Here is a 17100-nt window from a genome sequence, read left to right as displayed (position 1 = left end):
GTTGAAGACTTCTGGACAAAGTCAGGAGTGTCACTTGATGATATCAGGAAGAAGTATTTTTAAATATTACTCTGGCTAACATAAGTTTATAAAACAACAAGTTTTGCATCATCATGCCTTTTCTAAACACAAGGAAGAATGGATCTCTTAATAGTTCAGATTGTTAAGTGGCTGTAATCATCTGTGATTTATAAAGTACAGAGAAACAATAAGATCTTCCATCAAGTACATTCTGTAAAGTAAGGGACAAGTAGGTGATATGGGGATGTATGACTGCACGTGCAAGAGTGTGTGTGTGTGTGTGTGTGTGTGTGTGTGTGTGTGTGTGTGTGTGTGTGTGTGTGTGTGTGCGCGCATGTGTTTGAATATATGATGGAGAGTGAGTGAGGTAGTACCTTTGCCAACACAATGCATTGGCTACCAAATGTGATTACCTCAGGAAATTGCTAACACTCAGTAGCACTAATGGTAATACCACATGTTCAGACAAATGTTCCTTAGCCAACAATTAGGTCTTTCCACATAGTGCCATCACTGAAACATTCCCTTTTGGAAGTAGATCTTAGCACCTGAGGTGGGATGCTTTCTGAAAGCCAGGGAATGCCTTACTTCACCATGGAGACTCCATTTTTACACCTCTATATCATGTTACCTGAATGTCCTCATTATTAAAGACACAAAGAATCCCCAAACCTGTATCCCCTGCACAGTATGTAAAATATCCCAATCTTTTCCACACTGCCTAACAGGGCCACTAAACTATATACTTTAGGTCCCCATACCTTCCCCGTCTTCTTCATATGAATTGTTTGCTGAATTCATTTGCATCATGGATTAATATTTATGATTTGAAGGTTTTGTTTTCTGTTGTTGAACCTTAGCAGATTACCTACAGTAAAAGGGCAACTTTCTGTGATCATCCTCTAATATATGGCTTTCCCTTTCATGAGTACCTTAAATAATACTTATGCAATAAACAACATAGTAATATAATAAAGATCAAAATTAAATCTTAAAGGGGTACCTCTCAAATGACCACTGTACTTCAAAGCTGGGATTATCATACATTATAAGAAAACTACTTTGTAAAATAGTGTATCATAGTTAACAAATGGACAGCCAATTGGAAATATCTAGAAGGGTATAACTAGTAAAGACATAACTTCCATTCTAGTAGTACTGCCTAAGTAAATAGCCTTTCCTCTTCATCTTTCCCATATTGCCACAGAGTTTATAACAACTTGTCTGCTGGCTGTTAGATGGAAGCTTTTATATACACAACTTGAGATGCACATTTGTTTGTCAGTAAGAAGTCTGATGCTATTCCGCTCTGACTGTCAACATAAAATAGAAATAGCAAACATTTTATGTGGCCTTACTCATTAACAAAACTTGATGGTACAGATGCCAATGTAGCCTTTGAAATGGACAAGTATTTTATTGCAAAACTAACATGTTTATTAAAGCAAATTGCATTCTGCAAGTAAACACAGCAAGGCAGCATAAATAATTAAATGAAAAGATGCAGCATTAGTTACTGTGATTTTTCTTGCTACATTTTCACCACCCCCAACATTAACTTGCTCAACCAAAACTTTGCTTATAATGCCTATAATTTATAAAAAACTTTGTTTCATTTTATGTCTTACAGACCAAGGGTCATAGAAAATGGTGTTTATGCTGTCCCTGACATAGAGTGGCCCTGTAACCTTAGAGTATCCTCCAACAGCAGTAACTGTATTTAAAACACTGCATGTATAATGTTGCTATCAGTATCAAGCTCCACTGCTAATGTGCTCACTGCCCTGCCACATTCATAGCAAGTACCACAGAAAGTAAGTTTGCCTGTCCAAGTTAATCTGATTGATATTCTCTCCTTTTGATGTCTCTGTTTCTGTCATTGCTGTTCTCTATCTGCAGATGTACAAATTCTGTTTGCTGAATATGATCTGATGTGTTGAACATCTGTCTGATCACTTAAATTATTGCCACCTCTCCCTGACCTCTTTCTTGTGAGCATTCTTCCTGAAAGTGTAGCCTTACTACCTTCCTGTTATGAACATGTGTATCACTGGCTTCTCCAGGTGTTGGCTATCACTCTTCTTGGACCGAACTCAGGGTTTCTGAACATTGTCATCAGATGGACACTTCCAACATCCACTCCAACTTTCTTCTGGGACTACAGATCCTCCTGTTTCCTATCTTTCTCCCTCAGCCTTCATCTCTGTACCAGTCTTTATTAATGTTGCTAACTTCCATCACTCTGTAATCTTGATGTACAGTGTGTCACATCTGAAGGCATTTGGCGCAGCAGTTTGCCATAAATTTTTGGTTCTCTTCCATATCTCCAAAGTGTTCCATATGGCCACAATTACCACCACCAATAAGGCCAAGCGGAAAAAAACATGGAAAATGAGCTAAGCTCTCATCTCCAATCACAGAATACATCCTGTTTAAAATAATGTATGCAGTAGTTCTAATAAACCATTATAAAAGCACTTTCCACTACAATGTCATGAACCGTATTTGCATTTTGTAATGACCATTCTTTTGCAGTAGAGTGAAATTTGAATAACATTTTTTACAGTGAAGTATAGATCTCCTTTACACTTGGTGGGTGCTAACTTTTATTTAAAATCACATCCATTAAAGTCATTGAATATTAAAACAATCATTACAAAGGGTCTGCTGATTTTCTTTTTGATCTCCAAAGAAAACACAGGGAAATCAAATTCTCTTCGCTGTCCCTGTTTTCCTGGTTGTTCACTTTCTCATACAACCACGCACCTTCAGTTTTTAATTCAGCACTATTTTCTTCTTCCAAAACCAGCTTATTCTTCAGAGATTTTACCTTTATTTGAATATGATCCACTTCCCTTACAAAGGAGATTTCTTTTTGCTGCTTTGTTAGACATGACTGAAAATTAGCTTCTTTTTCAAGGGTACTCATTTTTTGCAGCCTTCCAGACAGATCATCTATTCCATTTGATCTTGAGGAAAGCTTTCACATATATAAACATACACATAAACAGCAAGTTTTAGCATGGCAGGCTGGTTTAGTCCTTAGCATGTTCCAATGGAAGCTGCAGATGTTATGTGATCCTATCTTGCCTACATTCTGTACTGATGGGCTCGGAGCCAATCCCTCGGCTCCGACTCGGCACGCTATGCTATAGAGCGAGGCCTCTTATTGGCTGAGCTATTTCTTATCCCAGAATGCACCACCACTAATCCCCCAGATCTCGTTTGCCGCTTACAAGCTTAGACGTGGTCTCAACTTGGCTGGGCTAAGTACTAATTTTTTAGGCTTTTCCTGTCAGGAATTTGCTTGCTTTGAACCCAAAAGCTGTTTTAACAGCTATTGTTGTGATACGAGTGTGTATTGAACAGTTCTGTTGAGGAATTTGTGTTTTTTGTCAAGGGAAGGTTTCCCGTTTTAGTTAGAGGGGCCTTCCCCTGTTACTGTTTGCTATCCTAGCTTTTTATTTGTGGGTCAAGTACCCGTTTAAGTTAGAGGGTCTTGACTCTCTCTTTCTGTGTGGCTTTTTTGTACAACTGTATTGTGGTTATATAAAAAAAAAAAAAAAAAAAACTTTATATTTTTTGTTCTTAAACTGTTAAGTTTTGGTGTGCTTCTCTTTAGACAGGTGTGTTATCTAAATTAGTCATGTCCAAAGAGCATAGACCCTCCGGGTTTAAAAAGTGCACGAGGTGTGGTTATAAGATGTTCATAACGGACGACCACTCCTCATGCGTCTATTGTTTAGGCGCCAAGCACCTACAAGAATCATGTAGTGTGTGTCACGCCTTCTCATCAAGGGTCCTCCAGGAGAGGAAAAACAAATTAATCCTCAAGGGGTTAATTAAGCCATCCTTCGAGGAGGCTTTATCTTCCTCTCCCTCTCCTTCAAAAAAGAAGAAAGCGTCAGCTCCGACCAGTCAGTCGGAACCGACTGCCAAAAAACCTAGGCAGACTTCTCCATCGGCTCCACGGACTTCGGAGCCGAGGGCGGAACGGTCTGCCTCGATGCCTCCAGTCTCGACCCCTCTGGTTTCGGAGCTGAGGACTGGGGCATCAAGAGGCGGGTCACCTTCATCGGCTCCACTGATATTGGAGCTGATGAGGGTTGCCGGCTCAGACTCTTCCCCTTCGGAGCCGAAGTCCTCATCGGCACCGAGGGAAATTACCTTGAGATCTCCCTCGGATCCGATAATTATAGAATCCATTCAGAGCCGGTCCCCTAGTCCTTTGGAGCCGATGGAGAAATCGGTTCGGACCCGATCGGTATCGTCCAGATCATCCAAGATGTCTGATTCGGACATCGACAGGGTGCTCCTAAGACTCTTCCAGTCTCCGGTGTTCCAAAAGCTAGTTTTGGCTCCAGCCCATTCGGCTTTGGAGCCAATGGTCCACCTCCCTACTATGGTTCCTCCTCCAACAGCCTCGGCACCGTTGGAGCCGGTGCTGGTGGAACCGGTGGAGGTTTTAGGGTCGGGCCCGACCCTTACTCCAACTCCGGCTCTTGGGTCGGAGTTCGGTACGCGGACTTCTTCCGTCGGCCCCGGGGGGGATGCTTCAGGATTGATGTTTTCGGTCCCAAGTCTCCCACTCGGTGCGTCGGCTGTGGGAGTGCCGTCTACTGTCGTGGCCACGGAGGTGGGACCCTCCCAGGATTCTGGTAGTCCCGCCTTCAGGGCTATGAGGAGTGCGTTAGCCAAATCATCTTTGGCTACCTCCATGGTCTCCCCAGCTCCTTCCCTGCATACCGAGACTGGGTCTTTGGCAGTCCCCCTGTCCTTAGACAGCAGAGCCCCAGGGCCTGAGGTTACCCCCACTGGGGTTTCCCCCCCTCCTGGAGGTCCTTCTGAAGCTTCTTCGGAAGAACCCCCCAGGAAAAGATCGTGCAAGAGGAAGCACGTTGACTCCCCTGATGATTCTCTTACATCAGACACTGATCTCGATGATGCAGAGGGGTCCCCTAAGTCATCCTCGGATGATGTCTCCTTTGCAGACATTCTGGAAGCCCTTAAACAACGAGGTGGCTGGCAGTCCAAACCCCCTTCTGCTGATGAGTCGGTGTTCCTTAAGGCCTTCGGGGCTCAGCCCTCCGCCTCCTGGGTGTCTCCACCCATCGACGAGCTCTTGGATTTGATCTGTCGAAGGGCGTGGGAACACCCAGACTCTGTGGAACCGGTGCCTGCTCATCTGAATAAGTTCCTCTCGGCACCCCCTGAAAAAGAGTTTCTAACTAAAGGTGTGGCTGTAGATGCTTTGGTGGTGGCATCTGCTACCGAGCAAGATGTAGCAGAGGCTTCGACGTCCGTCCATCCTCCTAATAAGGAGTCTAGGAGCATGGATCGGTACGGAAAGCGCACCCTAAGTTCAGCGGCCTTTACATTAAGGTCCTTGAACTACCTTACGCACTTTACTAGATTTCAGAGGGATCTGATTAAAGAACTTTCCGATACCCTCTTGGGTAACCTGCCTGAGGAGCTGGCCCAGACGGTTGGCTCTCAGCTGGCTACATTGTCATCCATTTCAAACTCGTCCATGAGGCTCATTTCTTATGCGGCCGAAGGGGCGAGTAGAGCGGCGGGTACAGGCATTGCTCTACGGAGACAAGCCTGGCTCCGCCTGTGTCATTTCGCGGAGGCCTTTAAGTCTTCCTTTGCTGACGCCCCCTTTGATGGGTCCTCCCTGTTTGGACCCAAGGTAAAGGACACACTGACCCGCTGCGAACAGGAGGGTAGGACTCTGACTGCAGTAGGGGCATGATTTTCCACTCCCTTTCGGCCTTATCCCAAGGCTAAAAGAGGAGGGAAAATGTGGTTCCGTAGATCTCAGAAGCCTTACCCCTCTCAGCAGGAGGATCCCCCTTCCAGAGGCAGAGGAGGGGGAAATTCTTCCGGAAGACACCGTCCCAGAGGCGGCAGAGGCCCTCGCAACACTGGAGACCGCGAGTCCTTTCGTGGCTCTTCAGCCTTTCACAGTCCCTGAGGGATTGCCCGACTGTGCAGCTCCGGAGCCAGTCGGGGGTCGTTTTTCGAAGCACCTAAAAGCCTGGGAAGGTATCACTCAGGACCGATGGGTGCTTTGAATTATCGCCGAAGGTTACACCATCCCTTTCTCTCACTCCCCACCTCAGTCCAAAAAAATCCCGGACCCGCCACCCAGTCAACGGGATACTGCAGCCTCAGAAGTTTCAAAGCTGCTGCAAAAAGGAGTCATCCAACCGGTCCCCGCAGACCAGATCAGATTAGGGACTTACTCAAGATTCTTTTTGGTGCCAAAAAAGACCGGGGACTTGAGGCCCATTTTGGACCTCAGCATTCTAAACCATTCAGTCAGAAAGTCCAAGTTCCGAATGGTCACCCTACAAACCATTCTCCCATTGCTGAAGAAAGGTGTTTGGATGTGCTCCATAGATGTCAAGGACGCTTATTACCATATCATGGTACATCAAGCGTCCAGGAGACATCTGCGCTTCAGCCTAGGAGGCAGTCATTTTCAGTTCCGCGCGCTGCCCTTTGGTCTCACCACAGCCCCCAGGGTGTTCACCAAGTGTTTGGCAGTCGTGACTGCTCACCTGAGAAGTCTAGGATTCCAGGTGTTTCCGTATCTAGACGACTGGCTCCTAACTGCCACCTCCAAGCATCTACTACTGCGAAGCCTACAAGCCACTATATTTCTGGGCAATTCCCTTGGAATCACCTTCAATTGGCCAAAGTCTGTGTTGCTGCCATCTCAACGAATAAGATTCATAGGGGTAGAGATAGACTCAAACCGAATGCGGGTCTATCTACCTACAGACAGAATACAAACCATACAGACTCAAGTTCGAGCCTTACTTCCCAGGTCCAAAGCCCCAGCCAGAATGGTCCTGCAGCAATTGGGATCCATGTCCGCCACGGTTCTTCTAGTCCCCTTGGCAAGGTTGCACATGAAAATTCTCCAGTGGCTTCTTTCAGCTCAGTGGTCCTTTCAGGAACTCCCTCTCAGTCACCTCATATGGATCACGGAAACATGCAAACGGGACCTTCGCTGGTGGCTAGTGCCCTCCAATTTGGATCAGGGACGACCCTTTTTTCCACCTCCTCCTGCAGCCACTTTGACCATGGACGCCTCCCAGATGGGGTGGGGGGGCATTCCCTGGGCAGGTCAGTCCAAGGCAAATGGCACCCAGAAGAGACCCTACTTCATATCAACATCCTAGAAATGAGGGCGGTGCTTCTGTCCCTTCAAGCCCTTCACGATTACCTCCCTCAGGGCGTAATTGCCGTTCACTCAGACAACATGTCAGTTGTCTGGTACCTGAACAAACAGGGAGGGACCAGATCCTATCCTCTTTGCAGAGAGGCCATGAGAGTCTGGGAATGGGCAGTCTCGACCAAACGCTTTCTAGTGGCTACTCATATCCTGGGCAAGTCCAATGTGATAGCCGACAGACTGAGCAGAACCATCCTCTTTCCTCACGAATGGTCTCTGAACATGACAGTTGCAAGTCAGATTTTCAGCAGATGGGGAGTTCCGTGTTGCGACCTCTTCGCGACTCCACTAAATGCGAAGTGCAAAAAATTCTTCTCCCTAACCCCGGCTCCGGGGAAGAGCCCTATGGATGCACTAGCCCGTCCTTGGCCCACCGGCTTGCTCTATGCTTTCCCCCCAGTTCCTCTCCTTCCCAGGGTGATCCAAAAGGCATCTCTCTTGGGGAGCAAAATGATCTTAGTTGCTCCTTACTGGCCTCATCAAGTATGGTTTCCCTATCTTTGGAAATATGCTCTGGAAGGTCCATGGTTCCTGGATCAGATCCCAGACCTTTTGGTTCATCAGTCGGGACTATTCCACCAGTCCCTGCACACCGTAAAATTGACGGCTTGGCTCCTCCTCTTCCGACTATAGTCAGAAGTCATACATTGGATCCAGAGGTTGTACACATATTATCTTCGGCCCATAAGTCTGCTACAAAAAACTGTATTCTAGCAAATGTAAAAGATTTGCTATTTGGGCTCAACTCCGGGGCCTGGATCCCATCACTATTCCCGTGGCAGAAGTACTAAAATTTTTAACTTCTCTTTTTAATCAAGGCTCTTCAGTCTCTACCATCAAGGTTCAATTGGCAGCGATTTCCAATTTTCAAGAATCTATAAACCCACCTTTAATGAGCAACAGATTGTGTAAGACCTTCTTTAAAGGTGCTGCACTTTTAAGACCTCCGATTTCGCATCCTGCTCCTCCATGGGATCTCGATGTGGTGTTACGTGCCTTAACTTCCTCCCCCTTCGAACCGGCAGCTACATGTGATCTAAAATTTCTATCGTGGAAGACTGCTTTTCTGGTGGTGATTACTTCTGCCAGAAGAGTTTCAGAGCTTCAAACTTTGTCTGTAAAACCCCCGTACTTGGTTTTTCACAAAGACAGAGCATCTCTCAGGCCAAATCCTTCCTTTGTCCCTAAAGTTTGTTCCAGTTTCTGCCTACAACAATCATTAGAACTTCCAGTCTTTTTTCCGAAGTATTCTAACAAAGCGGAATTCATATTCCACACATTAGATGTCCACAGGCAGTTGCGTTTTTATTTAGACAGGACCAAACAAACAAGTAAAACAGATCAGTTGTTTATATCCTTTGCAGACAATAAATTGGGCAAAGCTGTCACAAAGGTCACTATTGCCAAATGGATCAGGGACTGTATTACTCAAGCTTATTCTTATTCTAACAAAGAGCTTGCCACCTCTGTCAAAGCTCATTCTACAAGGGCTATGGCTACTTCGATAGCATTTCATTCTAAGCTTGCCATTAGTGACATTTGTGCTGCGGTTACATGGTCTTCCCCGCACACTTTCATTTCCCACTACAAATTGGATGTGGCATCTAGAGGACGAGCTTCATTTGGTTCCACAGTGCTCAGGAGTGTTTTCCGATGAGCCATCCAGGATTTAGGTGCTAGGGACGCTGTCCCATCAGTACAGAATGTAGGCAAGATAGCATCACATAACATCTATTAGTTATGTACTTACCATAACTTTAGATGTTTGGGATCCATCTCGCCTACATTCCCAATAACCCACCCTCCTTCCCTCTTCCTTGGAGATCAGAGGATATCAGAAGGTCCGAATCCTGTTGTTTCATCTTGAAACATCTAACAATGTTATATAAACAAGTTGTGCATGTGTGCATGAATGCGGACAAACAAGATCTGGGGCATTAGTGGTGGTGCATCCTGGGATAAGAAATAGATCAGCCAATAAGAGGCCTCGCTCTATAGCATAGCGTGCTGAGTCGGAGCTGAGGGATCGGCTCCGAGCCCATCAGTACAGAATGTAGGCGAGATGGATCCCAAACATCTAAAGTTATGGTAAGTACATAACTAAAAGTTCTGGAACATCAAACTTCCATGCTGGTCTCATAGCTATTACCTTGACTCAGACTTCCACTTAGTTTGTAAGTCCTGAATGTGCTGACATTTTTGAGAGGATTCCTACTTCATCTTGACCTGATCTGAGAATGTGTCATTCACTTTTAATAATGCAAAGGATTCTGTATTGTTATATATTTTACAGCTAAGCCTGTAGAACACTTTCAAATACCTTTATTGAACACTTTCAGTGTAACATCACAGATAATCAAGAGATGCATGTTTTGGCTTTCAACATAATGATCATAAGCTACAGTGATTTACATTTAGTAAGGAGGAGCTTTGAAGTCATCGTCATACCATAAGGCTTTTTATTTATTTATTTTACATTTGTTGACCCGGCTAATCCAACTGGATACATGTCCATTTTCAGTGGAGGCCCGAGGAGAAAAGCTCCAGTAAAAAAAACATTTTAAAAACATATTAAAAACATCCTTGGAAAAAAAAAGCACAGAGACATATCGTACAACTATTAGAAAATAACATTAATATAGAATGATGCATCATCAGATTAACAAACATTTACAATTTACATATTTTGATTTGTAAAATTTTACAAATACCAAAACATAATTTACAAGAAAGTACCGTTAAAAAGTGAGTTAAAGAATCAAACATGGAAAGTAGTACTCAGGAATGATAATGTTAGAAATTAAGAGAAAAGAGTAGTTTATAGAGAGTTACATAAAGAAGTTTATAGTTCAGAATATTCTGTTTTAAATGAAACAGGAAAATTAGTGAATAATAGTTAGTCAGGGTTGGTACAAGAGCATAACCAGTGGTTAGAGAGGAAATGTTTTAGGTTAGTTTTAAATAGTGGGAGAGAGGTTAGGGTTGCAAGGTCTTGTGGTAATTGATTCCATATTTTACCAACTGAGTTAGAAAATATGGAGTCGCCTGCTGAGTTATATGATAAGGAAGTGTAAATCAACATTTTGTTAGTGGAACGTAGATTCCTCAGGTTGTTATATGACCTTATGAAGGTAGAAAGAATTGGGGTGTTGTTGGGTTGGTATAGGGCTTTGTGGGCTATTATAAGTTGGTTGAATTGTAATTGGTGAGGTAATTCAAGCCAGCCTAGTTGTTTTAGGTTCTGGCAGTGATGAGTCCTGTAAGGAGAGTTTGTAGCAAATCTGGAAATATTGTTGTATGATCTAGCTAGTTTGTTAAGGTTATTTTTAGAAAGATTGGTATATATGGGAGAAGCATATAATAGAGTAGAGATTAGGTGAGTTCTAGATATTGTGGTCCTGGCTTCAGGTGTTAGGAAAGGTTTAATTCTATAGAGGGATCCGAGTTTTCTGTTAATATTCTTTATTGTGGTGTTTATGTGACTGTCAAACTTTAGTTGATTGTCAATTGTAATACCTAGGAGTTTGGTGGTGGGGTCTGGAGAAATAACGGTACCATTACTGGATGTGAGTGTGAAATGAAGAGGGGAAGACAAGTAAGAGGGTGTAAAGAGCAAAAGTTTGGTTTTTTTAGGGTTAAGGAGAAGACAATGGTTAGAGAACCATTGTTCTATAGTGGTGAAAGCTTTTTGTGTGAGAGAATGAAGTTCAGTTTGGGATGTGCCAGAACAGATTATGGTAGAGTCATCTGCATATTGAATGCAGGTAGAGAGTGGAGCAGAAAGATGAAGGTTATTTTTGAAAATGGAAAACAATAGTGGTCCTAAAATGGAGCCCTGAGGGACACCTAGGGAGGTGGGAAGGAGGTCTGAAAGATGGTTTTGCCAGAGAACCGCTTGTTTTTGGTTTTCCAGGTAAGATGTAAACCAGTTCATAGCAGGATTGTCGAGAGAGAGGAACTTCAGAAGGTGGAGGAGAAGCTGATGATTGACCATGTCAGAGGCTTTGGATAGGTCTACAAAGAATGCTGAGGAGGGAATATTTTTATTGCGATTTTTGTTGATACTGTTAGTAAAGGATAACAAGGCTGTGGTGGCACTATGGAATGGCCAAAAACCATGTTGACAGTTAGCTAGAAGATTATGGAGGTGTAGGTGGTTTAGTAATTGTTTGTGGATGCATTTCTCCATTATTTTAGCGAGTGGAGAGAGTAGAGCTATGGGGCGGTAGTTGGAGAAATCAGCGGAGTCTCCACCTTTGTGAAGAAGAATAATGTGTGAGATTTTCCAGATAGATGGGATAGTGCCTTCTTTTATGGTTCTATTAATCAATATGGAGATGGGATATGCAATAGCTTTGGCTCCTATTTGAAGGTATTCTGCTGGTAATTTATCAGCTGAGGGGGTAGTTGGTTTTAATTTTTGAAGTAAGGAGGAGATATAGGAGGTGGGTATAGGTTCGAGATGGAAGGGGGGGAATGAAGCTAGGAGTGGGCAATTTGGAAGTATCAGGTTTTTGTTGATTTGCTAGATTTAGTATAGCAGTAGTAAAGAAATTATTAAAGGCATTTGCTGTTTGGGGTGGACAGTCACGGTTGGAGCCTAATGGATTAGGTGTGACTACTTTGCCTGGTGATAGTAGTGTGTTAATAGTAGTCCAGAACTTTTGTGGTTGTTGAAGGGATGATTGTTGTAGTTGAATATAAAATTTCTTTTTATCTTGTAGGATAGCTTTTTTTGTTATGTTTCTTTGTTGTCTAAAAGTTTGGTGATCAGTATTATTCCTTGTGGTATGCCATTTTTCCCAAGATTTGTTTCTATTAAGGATTAGTTTCTTAGTATGATTTGAGAGCCATTTGGCTGGTTTAGTTTTCATTCTTATGTAGTGCATTGGGGCATGATGGTCTAATATAGCCAGGAAAGTGGTATTGAAGTAATTGACTGCTTCATTTATAGGGAGAGACTTAAGAGGTGACCAGTTGCATTGCGTAAGTTCAGTTTGAAACAGTTTGTGGTCAAAATGTTTTTTGGTACGGACTGTTCTGACTGAAATAGGGATAGCTAAACCTGTTTTATGTCTGATAATATATATTAGAGAGTGGTCACTAAGGTCGTCTGGGAGGGTTCCTGTTGTATATTTTTGTTGTGGGCTATTTGTTAGTATCCAGTCCAGGATACTTTCTTTATTATTAAGTTTATTTGTTCTAGTTGGAGAGTTTATAGCTTGTGAGAAGCCAAACAGGTTGATCAGGGTGGCTGGGTTAGTGTGGCTACATAAATTCCAGTCAATATTAAAGTCTCCTAGGAGTATTGTTTCCTGAGGGAGATTTTTAGAAAGCCAGTTTAGTAAGCCTTCTAGTATTGCAATATTTTTACCTGGGGGAAGGTAGGTGCAGATGATGTTAACTGATTTATGAGAGTTAAGCTGCAGTTTAGACATAATTATTTCTACATTATTATCTGAGGGTAGGTTATGATTTATTTTGGTAATTTGTAGTCCTGCTTTAAAGAGAATTGCTACCCCTCCACCTTTTTTATTAGTGCGGTCTTGTCTAAAGATATTATAGCCTGGGGGAAATTTTCATTATCTTTTATTGTGGGTTTTAGCCAAGTTTCTGTTAAGCAGAGGATGTCAAACTGCTGAACATCTAGAAGGGCATGAATTTGTGGTATTGTGTTGCAAATATTACATATCTTTAGATGGGCTATTGAGAGTGATTTAGAAGGTTTGGTTGCTGGTAAAGGGATTGTTTTGTTTTGGTTGCAGTTAGTGGGGGGTGGGGAAGGGTTTGGACCAGGGTTGGGGTGAATGTCTCCATCTATTAAGGAGTGAAGTAGTATAAAGTTGTAGTATTGGAGAGGTTTACAGTGGTAGTCAAGTAATTTTCTATTGCTTAGAATTGAGTATTTAATATGAATTAGACGATGATATTTAGCTTGATAGTAACTGGGCTTGTAGAGGGCATTGAGAAAGTTTGTAGATAAAGATGGATAAAGTGTTATTGTTTGTTTGGCAGGGATGGTAAGAGTAGAGAGGAGGGGATATTCGTAGGAGGTAAGTAGTGGTAAGAGAAGTTAGGAGTAAGAGTACTAGTAAAGATTGGTGTTGGTCAGGCATGGCAGAGGAGTGTATAGTAGGTATTAGAGGGGAAGGACTGAGAGCAGGGGTTGACTTATGGAAGGTTAGGCCTGTGTTAGTGGGTGGAGATATATTCCTGGGGGAGTGGTGATAGAAATGTAGGGTGTGGCTAGTAGTATTAGTATGATTGGTTGATGGAAAAGGGGGTGTGTTTATGAGGGTATAAGTTAAGAGACACTGGGGTCGGGTGGGAATTGGGGGCAGGGTAGGGAAGCGGAGTGAGCCCAAAGGGCGAACGGAGCTGGAAGACACATACCTTTTCCTTGTAAAGGTACATGCCACGGGCTTCATGCTTCCTTTCAAATAATCTCTTCCTTAGCTTAACATTTTGAAACATCACAACCCACTAGTCTGAGATGTCTGTGTTCAAGTGTCTTTGCCAGCAGTGGTCAGTGTGATCATTCAGGATTATTTGAGAAATCCAGCAGCACTGCCTTGGAGAAACAAGTTGGAAGAAATTGTATGTTATCATCCCCCTTTGCTCTGTCAGACAGGATGAATAGGCTTATATTGCTTCAGTCCAGTAATGTTCTCCTAGTCATCACATTTTTTCATGGAATTGTTGTATATCACATAGGAGAATGCTGATCTGCATTTCACATTACTGCAGGTAGTATAATATGAGTGAGAAATTTGACTACATAAAGTAGTGAAACCTGCTCATTTGAAAATATAAAACCAAGGGATTGGACTATAAAGTGCAATTTGCAAGTTTTTATTTGACAGAAACTTCAATATGTTACACCTCACAGAACACTTATCAAGGATATGCAGAGTGAGTAAAAATAAAAAGAAGGTTTAATTGCTTAGTGATTTCTTGCTTGATTGATTGAATGATTGACTGATCAACTGATTTTAATTTCTTACTTGAGGTACAGCACAAATCCATTTGAACATTTTTTGGACCCAACCCAGAAGAAATAATAATTCTGTTTACCCACTCTCTCTCTCTCTCTCTCTCTCTCTCTGTCAAATCTTAACTTACTGAACAGAGTGAACTACTGGGGAAATTTATCAAGAGGTCTAGCTGTCAGAAACTAAAGATGTCAAAAGAAGAAAGAGAGAGTGCATATGGGAGAGGTAAGTGTGGCTTTGGGAGTTTAATAATGCATTTTTCTGATATACAGAAATTGCAACATTTAGGGCTGAGAGTATGTGTCCAGCATATTCTAGTAAGGTGGCACAGGGTGGGGGAGTGGGCTGAAGCAGTGTGAGTCTGGACTCAGCATAGCCTTTTTTTATTTTTTAATAGATATAGATATGTACATCACTCTTCAACAAACCTTACCTGTCATTTATTACAACTAGTAGTACTGCCTCTTTTCACTTTGCTAACACTCGCGTTATTAATTTGATACCAGTCATCATCAGAGAAATCAGCCTATAATTACACACAGACTTATATAACAAGCAGAAAGCTTTCAAAATGAACTAAAGGCCTGTAACTGGTCACCTCTGAAGCAACTCAAACTGGATGAAGCAGTTCCCTACTTTAATACTAAATTCCTACAAATCCTAGATTTCCATGCCCCCCTTTGCTCCTCCCGACCTAGGACCAAAACAGCTCCATGGCTCACACAACAAACCAAGGAAAAAATGTTCCTACAAAACAAAATATAGGCCAAATGGAGAGTCTCTAAGAGCTCTGCAGACCACCTATTCTTTAAACAGCTAAGAAATGCAACCAAAAAGGACATTATCTTAGACAAAAAAAAACTATTATTTCAACCTTCAACAATCTCACGCTAATAACAGTCAAAAGTTCTGGACAGGCATTAACAAACTTCTCCAACCAGGTCATACCAAAACTCCTGCTCCATCTTCAATTCCTCATAATAGTCCTATGCAAATAGCTGATGCCTTCAGCAATTACTTCACTGAAACTATTCAAGCCCTTGCAAAGACAATACTTCCCATCTCCCCCAGCCCCTTACAAAACATCAGCAGTCCAGTGCCCTCCTTCCATATACAACCTGTACCAACATCCTTTATCTGCAAACTCTTTCATAAACTCAAACCATGTACCCCTTCTGCTGACTGCCTGCCAGCAGAATACCTTCAAATAGCTTCCAAAGTCATAGCATATCCCATATCCATCCTTATAAACCGAACAATCATAGACGGTAATATCCCATCCATATGGAAAGTCTCCCACATTATCCCCTTACATAAAGGAGGCAAATCCACTGATATCTCCAATTTCCAACCAATTGCATTACTCTCCCCACTGGCCAAAATAATGGAAAAATGTATTCACCATCAACTACTTCAACACCTGCTCCACAGTAACTTATAGCCAACTGCCAAAACGGCTTTAGGCCCTTTCATAGTACAACTACCGCCCTGCTAACTTTTACTGACTGCATAAATAGGAATTGAAATAACAACTCTCTGTCTTCCGCATTATTCACTGACTTATCAAAAGCTATTGATATGGTTAACCACAACTTACTGATCAGTGCACTAAAAGCACAATCTCTTGACCCACAAGCAATAATTTGGTTTACATCCTTTCTAGAAAATAGACAACAAGCAGTGCTCTGGGACAATAATCTCTCCACACCCCTCCCCGTAAACATTGGAGTCCTTCAAGGCTCTATCCTAGGCCCTCTTCACTATAGATATCAACCTCAGCTATGATGATCATATCAACAATACTATACAAACTGTCAATAAAAAACTAGGCTCCGTTTATAGAATCAAACCCTACCTCACACCTCTAGCCAGAGCCACCATGGCCCAGACTCACCTCACTTCTACACTATTCTATGCTTCTGCTATATACACCAATCTATCAAAACACAATCTAAGCAAGCTTGAAACCAGCTATAACAATATAGCAAGATTTGCCACTGGTACCCCTTTTAGAACCCACCACTGTCACAACCTTAAACAACTTGGATGGACAGAACTACATAACCATCTGCTGTATAATCAACTGGTGATCATACAAAAAAATTCATTATCACCCAAATAATACCCCAATCCTCTCTAGCCTGATCTCCCCATATAAAAATCTTGCAAGACTTCATTCAGCAAACAAGTTACTAATTTCCAATATCAAATCTAATAATAAAGCTGGGGACTCACTTTTTACTAACGTTGTGGGCAAAATCTGGAACAAGCTTCCCAGGACACTCACATCTCTCTTATCTACATCTCTCTTCAAGAAACACCTCAAAGAACATTTGAAAACTCATTGGCTTTGTCCCTGTTCTAAACCAGACTGAACCTTACTTTTCCCCTTATTTTCTCTTCTTGCTATAATCTTTCCTTCTCGACCTTGTCCCCTCTGCAGCATTAATCTATAGAACCCAACTTTATTCTAGCCCTTGTGTTTTTCTTTTACTACCTTTCCTCACTTTTCTCCCTCTTTGACTTACAAATGACAACACTAGAACCTTAAGTGCACCTGTACTTCATTGTAACTTAAACCTATGCAAAGACTCTATGTTACCATTCTTCTTCTTAGACACAATTTTTATTTTGTATTACAAACACTATTATTTCTCTTATGCAGCTGAACTTTAGTTCATTTTTAACTGTTGTATCTAGTAATTTTACTTTGTTTGGAGCCTATCTCCCTGTGAACTTAGACATGTTTTAAGTATTGTATTTTGTAAATTTTTACTATTTTTGGAGCTTAACTCCCTAGGCCGCTACTGAAAATGGACATGTATTCAGCTAGACTAGCCC

This window comes from Protopterus annectens, chromosome 1.part0, assembly GCF_019279795.1.
Source record: "Protopterus annectens isolate FY-2018-M chromosome 1.part0, PAN1.0, whole genome shotgun sequence".
NCBI classification, from domain to species: domain Eukaryota; kingdom Metazoa; phylum Chordata; order Ceratodontiformes; family Protopteridae; genus Protopterus; species Protopterus annectens.
Note: the sequence above shows the minus strand (reverse complement) of the source record.